At 42.3% G+C, this 7,051-nt stretch overlaps 1 long non-coding RNA gene across 1 annotated transcript; it reads left to right on the top strand.

The window, feature by feature from the left end:
* The first annotated feature begins 2,821 nt into the window (after positions 1-2,821).
* Positions 2,822-3,705, top strand: LOC149974423 (uncharacterized). Its single transcript, XR_016489539.1, has 2 exons — positions 2,822-2,893; positions 3,024-3,705. It is a non-coding gene; the product is annotated as an uncharacterized LOC149974423 (long non-coding RNA).
* The last annotated feature ends 3,346 nt before the right edge of the window (positions 3,706-7,051 follow it).

Raw genomic sequence — 7,051 nt, 5'->3', positions numbered from 1 at the left:
TATTGCTCAAGCTAATTAGTGCTTATAAAAAAAAACAAAAAATTCCATAGGCTGAACAGAACACACTTTTGATAGACTTAAGCATCTGCAAATGATTGAGATATCACCAACAAAAAGTAAACAATAGGCCTATCGCAAATGCAGCGTGTGGCATAGATTTTTCACATGCAAATGCATTTTTCCAGTTGCGTTCAAAGCATGCCGTTCCCTGAGAGCAGCATTTAATTTTTTCGATTTGAAGCAAAAAGCCCAATTATTCATCCATGAGAACAACATCATAAACACCAGAGTAGGCTAATAAGTCCTTCGTTTTTGGGTTATGCTCAGGTTAAACACTTTGACTAATATATATATTTCCAAGTGTTAATCTTGACGATCAAGGGGTTTTAAATTAATTGGAATGGCTAGACATCTGACAGACATTGGATAATATTTGGATTCCGACAGCATTCGCACCATTGGAAGACATAGCTTGGACTGTATCCTATACTACTGAGTACAATATTTTTGCTGGTAGTGAAACAAATTCTAGTTACATGGCATCCGTTACTCCCCATCCCTGGTTTTCACTTGATTAGTTAATTTCACATGGTCAGGTGTAGGATTGCATTAATCGGGAGCGTCTTTCTATCCTCAACCGTTCTGCTGATGTCACTCAAAAGCACATTAACTCTAGGTCAGGCTTCAAGTGAGGCCTACCTTTCTGTAATGTAGTGGGGGGTGGGGCAAATTAATTCATAGATTCATTGTTAATTATGCTCCACCCTAAACCTAGCCTCAACCCTAACCCTAAACCTAGCTTCATATCCACTCCTGGCTCAACCCTAACGCAAACCCTGACCGGACCTAACCCTAAATCTAGATTCATGTCCACATCCTGGTTCAACCCTAAACCTCAACCCCACCCTCCATGGGGACTGTAGAAACTAGAAACATACGATTTTCCAACACAATCTCACACTCAATTCGTGCAAATACAAAAAGTATTGCAGCAGATTGTGTGCGTTTTTGTGGCTTAATTTGTGTGAAAAGACTAAATTTGTGCCGCTTAATTCAGAGGGAAAAACATTTTTTGCGGGCAAACTTCAGAACAATTCTTTGAAAGTTATTGGAGCAATGTATGATGGACAATGCTGTTCTACACTGCATTTTTTGGTGTCCAACATTTATTTAAAAGGTGCCAGTCAAAAGTTTGGACACACCTACTCATTCAAGGGTTTTTCTTTATTTTTACTATTTTCTACATTGTAGAAAATACTGACCAGGTGAATCCAAATGAAAGCTAGGGTCCCTTATTGATGTGACTTGTTAAATCCATTTCAATCAGTGTAGATGAAGGAGAGGAGACAGATTAATTAATACTTTTTAAACCTTGAGACAGTTGAGACATGGATTGTGTGAGTGCCATTCAGAGAATTAAATATTATATTATATATAATAAATCACCCATTATCAACATATTTTCTCCCATCAAATCCAACCACACAACATGTTCAGCCAGCCAATGTATGTAAATGCTACCTACAATTTAAATTGTTTTATGGATCTGGCAATGTCGCAAAGAAGAATATCCGGTCACGTTACGTCCGAAGTCAGAAACTCTACTCTCATTGGTCCTAAAGATTTGTTTACGTTTTTGCTAGAAGAGACTCAGACGGGAAGAAATCGTAGATGAGAATGGACCGTCAGACATTAATATAGATAACTAGCTAGCTAGTTTTCTATAAAACATAATTGTAGTTTTGTGAAGTGAAGTGAAAAATCAAAGCTGAATGTGATGCTAACTAGTTTATTATTTCACAAAAAGTTAACGCTATTTAGCTAGGTTGTCTAAGTTGTAATAGCTAGCTACATATACAGTACAGTAGCTGGCTAACTAGATGGGTAACGTTGTCGCAGATTTAAGGTGTTTAAACAGGGGAAAGAGTTACCAGTGGTTTTATATCTTTTGTACACGTGCACTTAGCTACCTGGCTGTATTTGTATTGGTTAGTGCAGATTTAAGGTGCTTAAGAGGGGATAGTGTGTTAGTAGTGGTTTTTATATATATTGTACACGTGTACTTAGCTACCCGGCTGTATGTGTCTTGCAGAGTATGGATCAGAGCCCCAGAAAGCATTTTGCGACAGCTAGCAACAACAACAAAAAATCCTGTGTAGTAGCAATGTAAAAATACAAAAACAGCACATCACACCCAGGAGATTTCCTTTATCCCACCTGGCCTGTCAGAAGTCAATTGATCTGCTCATTAAAATTAGCATTATATGGGGACTTGATGGCTTTATATCCATACAGTTACTGAAAGAATGCACAATTGCTACTTCACTTTCCATACACACTACCCAAAGGTTTTATTTTTTAAAACATTTTATTTAACCTTTATTTAAGCCAGTAGAGAACAAGTTCTAATTTACAACTGGGACCTGGCCAAGATAGAGCAAAGCAGTGTGACTAAAACAACACAGAGTTACACATGGGATAAACGTACAGTCAATATCACAATAGAAAAGTCTATATACAGTGTGTGCAAATGTAGTAAGATTAGGGAGGTAAGGCAATAAATAGGCCATAGTGGTGAAATAATTACAATTGAGCAATTAAACACTGGAGTGATAGATGTGCACAAGATGAATGTGCAAGTAGAGATACTGGGGTGCAAAGGAGCAAAAAAATAAATAACATGTGGATGAGGTAGTTGGATGGGCTATTTACAGATGGGCTATGTACAGGTGCAATGATGGGTAAGTTGCTCTGACAGCTGATGCTTAAAGTTAGTGAGGGAGGTATAAGTCTCCAGCTTCAGTGATTTTTGCAATTCTTTCCAGTCATTGGCAGCAGAGAACCGGAAGGAAAGGCGGCCAAAGGAGGAGTTGGCTTTGGGGGTGACCCAAAGGTACCTGGAGGCCAGTGTTTGTAACCACTGAAGTAATTCGTATTGACGAATACACAGTGAATCCATACAATCTACTGTATTTCATAACATAACAGCCTATGGTTTTAATTTTTCAATATTGTTTCAACAGGATGGACCTCTGTTTTCGAGGACAAGAGATGAAAGAGTAGGTGGCAGGAAAGATGAAGACCGATGAGGCAGGAGGAGAGCAGAGAGAGGAGACAACAGGAGAGATGCTGAGAGAGGAGGCAGGAGGAGAGCAGAGAGATGTGGCGAGCATTGAAGAGATGCAGAGGCAGGAGGAGTGAAACAGAGAGAGGAGGTGGGAGGCGAGAGTCAGACAGAGGAGGCGGAGAGCCCAGGAGCAGAGCAGAGAGAGGAGGGGGGTGGAAATCAGTGGCAGGACAGGAGGTTAAGGAAGATAAGTCAAGAGAGGACCACAGGGCTTCCAAGTAAGAAATACACAATGTACTTCATAATACAAAGTAAAAATGATGTTTAAGTGCCCCAAACTATTTTTGGATAACAATTTGGCAAGTCATTTGTGAATGGGGGTCTACTTTTAGAAGATCAGCCAGTGTTCTACTACTCGGACCCCAAAACAAAAGCCACGTGTTTTAATTGTCCTGTCTTCTACCTCCGAGGTTTTCATTCACTCCCACTGTGTTTAATAATCATTGAACTGGTACAAATGGTTTGCTACTTCTTTAAAATGCTGCTTTTGGTGGACGGTGTAGTGGTTGTTTCAACCGTGGCTGACAAGTGAAGGTTACAGTAGAGCTTTCTAATAAAGTCAATCTAATGGTTTTGAATTATTGAATGGGAGTGAATGAGTGCATTAGTCAGGGAAACGGCTAGCCTCGAAATCCTAACTGAATCAAGCTACATTTCACTAATGTTTCGCTTCACAAATTCAGTCTGGAATTCCCATCGTATTGATGGCCTTTGTACAAAACGTATTCATAAAGCAATTGGAGGTTTCGTGCTTTTATCATTAGGCCAATGAGAAGGGAAAAAAACGGAATTAGTGAAGTGAAACAGTAGTAAAAATCATTGCGTAGAGTGAAATGTTGTGTTGGATCTCAACTCTAGGAGAAGGGAGAGAATAGTGTCTTCAACAGATAGCGTGACGCCTTTGTCTGCACGCCGTGGTTAATAGCAAGCTGTAATAATTGTCAGAAGACAATGGGGTGAGAATCAATCAGAATTGGGCAGCTGCCATCCTTTCGAGCATTCTCTTCTTATCACCTAACTAGTTGCTCAGCCAACTATGGGTACTTAATCTATTGTCACTCTACCGATTGTCCCTAATATTCAGGAGAAAATATCCATTTTGAAACATCATGTATCAAACAGGTATGATACACTTATGTGTATTGACTGCCGTATTAATTAAGTGTCTGAAGTTATCTTTTGTTTTAGCTTAAACATATCCTAAAGGGTTTTTAAAGGGTTTTTAACGTATGAATAAGTGAATATGCAAATATTTTGTTGCTCTGTCACTGCCTTTATAGGTAGATTCAGCTCGATGACATAGATGCACAAAGTGAACAGTGGGTCAATTTCCATAGCAACTAAGAGTGTTGAAGCACAAGGCTTAACTTCTCTGCTGTTTTGGTCCCGTAACTACCACATTGTAGCAGCATGAAGCTAACCGGTGCACATGCTCAGATCCTTCTTGCGACTGTGTGAATGCAAAGTCTTGCATCGCGATCGTTGCAATATCTGCAGTGCTGGTCATGGCAACTCCATAACACTACGTCTACCTTTAATTATTCAATGTAGAGATATCAGCAAGTGATATACTGTATATTCTGTGCCACTGAGCCCCCGATGCACACTATGGTTATGGTGTGGGATGTCTGATTTATCCCAAAGATGTATTGTGCCAAACTCTGAGCTACAAAAAACAAAAAAGTACATTTTGTGTGAGAAAAAGGGCCCATCTCGCCTGCCTGGAGTTGAGGCGCTTGGCGCTGCGGAGACATTCCAGGTTTTTATGGTCCATCCACACAAAGAATGGATGTTTCCGCCCCTTCTAACCAGTGCCTCTACTCCAACGCCATCTTAACAGTGAGTAATTCTCGATTTCCCACGTTATAGTTCCTCTCAGCGGGGTTAAGACAATGGGAAGGGAAGGCGCAGGGATCCAGCTTCTGGTCCTGGGCAGAACGCTGGGACAGGACAGCCCTCACTCCGAAGTCCGAGGCGTCGAACTCCACCATGAACTGACGGGACGAGTCTGAATGGATTAAGATTGGGGCTGTAGTGAATCGTTGCTTGAGGTCTGAGAACGCCAGGGCAGCTGCTGGAGACCATATGAACGGAACCTTGGGAGAGGTGAGTGTAGAGAGGGGTGAAGAAAGGGTGCTGTAACCCCAGACGAAATGACGGTAGAAATTAGCAAACCCCAGGAAACATTGCAGGTGCACTCTGGATGTGGGTTGAGGCCAATCCACCACCGCTCTCACCTTGTCAGGGTCCATGTGAATATTCCCTGCAGCGATGACGTATCCTAGGAAGGAGGGGGTGGAGCAATGGAACTCACTTCTCCACCTCCACGAAAAGCTGGTTCTCCAGGAGACGCTGGAGGACCTGTCGGACATGGAGAACGTGATCTTGAGCTGACTATGAATAAATGAGGATGTCGTCAAGGTAGACAATTAAAAATTGGTTCAGCATGTCACGGAGCACATCATTGTCCAGGGCCTGGAACACTGCATGAGCGTTGGTCAGTCCGAACGGCATCACCAGGTATCGTAGTGCCCGTAAGCCGTGTTAAATAATGTTTTCCACTCGTCTCCTTCCCGTATCCGAACCAGATGGTAGGCGTTTCGAAGGTCCAACTTGGAGAAGATGACCGCCCCATGATGAGGCTTGAAAGCTGAGGAGATGAGTGGTAGCGGGTAACGTTTTTTAACTGTAATACCATACCAGCAGGGTCTTGTCCTTGTTCTCCACAAAGAAGAACCCTGCACCGGCGGGGGAAGAAGGATGGACGCTAAATCCCTGCAGCCAGAAGGTCCTCAATATACCCTTCCATCACTTTGATTTTCGTCCCGACAGGGAATAAAGTCGCCCCCAAGGTGGTGTGGTGCCCGGGAGAAGGTCGATAATACAGTTGTAGGGCTGATGTGGAGGAAGAGTTGAAAACCTCCCGTAAGTCCTGGTACTCCGCGGGAACTTCGGAGTGATCCAAATCAAATTTTATTTGTCACATACACATGGTTAGCAGATGTTAATGCGAGTGTAGCGAAATGCTTGTACTTCTAGTTCCGACAATGCAGTAATAACCAACAAGTAATCTAACTAACAATTCCAAAACTACTGTCTTATACACAGTGTAAGGGGATAAAGAATATGTACATAAAGATATATGAATGAGTGATGGTACAGAGCAGCATAGGCAAGATACAGTAGATGGTATCGAGTACAGTATATACATATGAGATGAGTATGTAAACAAAGTGGCATAGTTAAAGTGGCTAGTGATACATGTATTACATAAGGATGCAGTAGATGATATAGAGTACAGTATATACGTATACATATGAGATGAATAATGTAGGGTATGTAAACATTATATTAGGTAGCATTGTTTAAAGTGGCTAGTGATATATTTACATCATTTCCCATCAATTCCCATTATTAAAGTGGCTGGAGTTGAGTCAGTGTGTTGGCAGCAGCCACTCAATGTTAGTGGTTAACAGTCTGTTGGCCTTGAGATAGAAGCTGTTTTTCAGTCTCTCGGTCCCAGCTTTGATGCACCTGTACTGACCTCGCCTTCTGGATGATAGCGGGGTGAACAGGCAGTGGCTCGGGTGGTTGTTGTCCTTGATGATCTTTATGGCCTTCCTGTAACATCGGGTGGTTTAGGTGTCCTGGAGGGCAGGTAATTTGCCCCCGGTGATGCGTTGTGCAGACCTCACTACCCTCTGGAGAGCCTTACGGTTGTGGGCGGAGCAGTTGCCGTACCAGGCGGTGATACAGCCCGCCAGGATGCTCTCGATTGTGCATCTGTAGAAGTTTGTGAGTGCTTTTGGTGACAAGCCAAATTTCTTCAGCCTCCTGAGGTTGAAGAGGCGCTGCTGCGCCTTCTTCACGATGCTGTCTGTGTGAGTGGACCAATTCAGTTTGTCTGTGATGTGTATGCCGAGG

The sequence above is a fragment of the Oncorhynchus mykiss genome, chromosome 20 (genome assembly GCF_057628025.1).
Source record: "Oncorhynchus mykiss isolate SJ-2025 chromosome 20, ASM5762802v1, whole genome shotgun sequence".
Lineage (NCBI taxonomy): Eukaryota > Metazoa > Chordata > Actinopteri > Salmoniformes > Salmonidae > Oncorhynchus > Oncorhynchus mykiss.
Note: the sequence above shows the minus strand (reverse complement) of the source record. Positions and strands in the feature narration are given on the sequence as shown.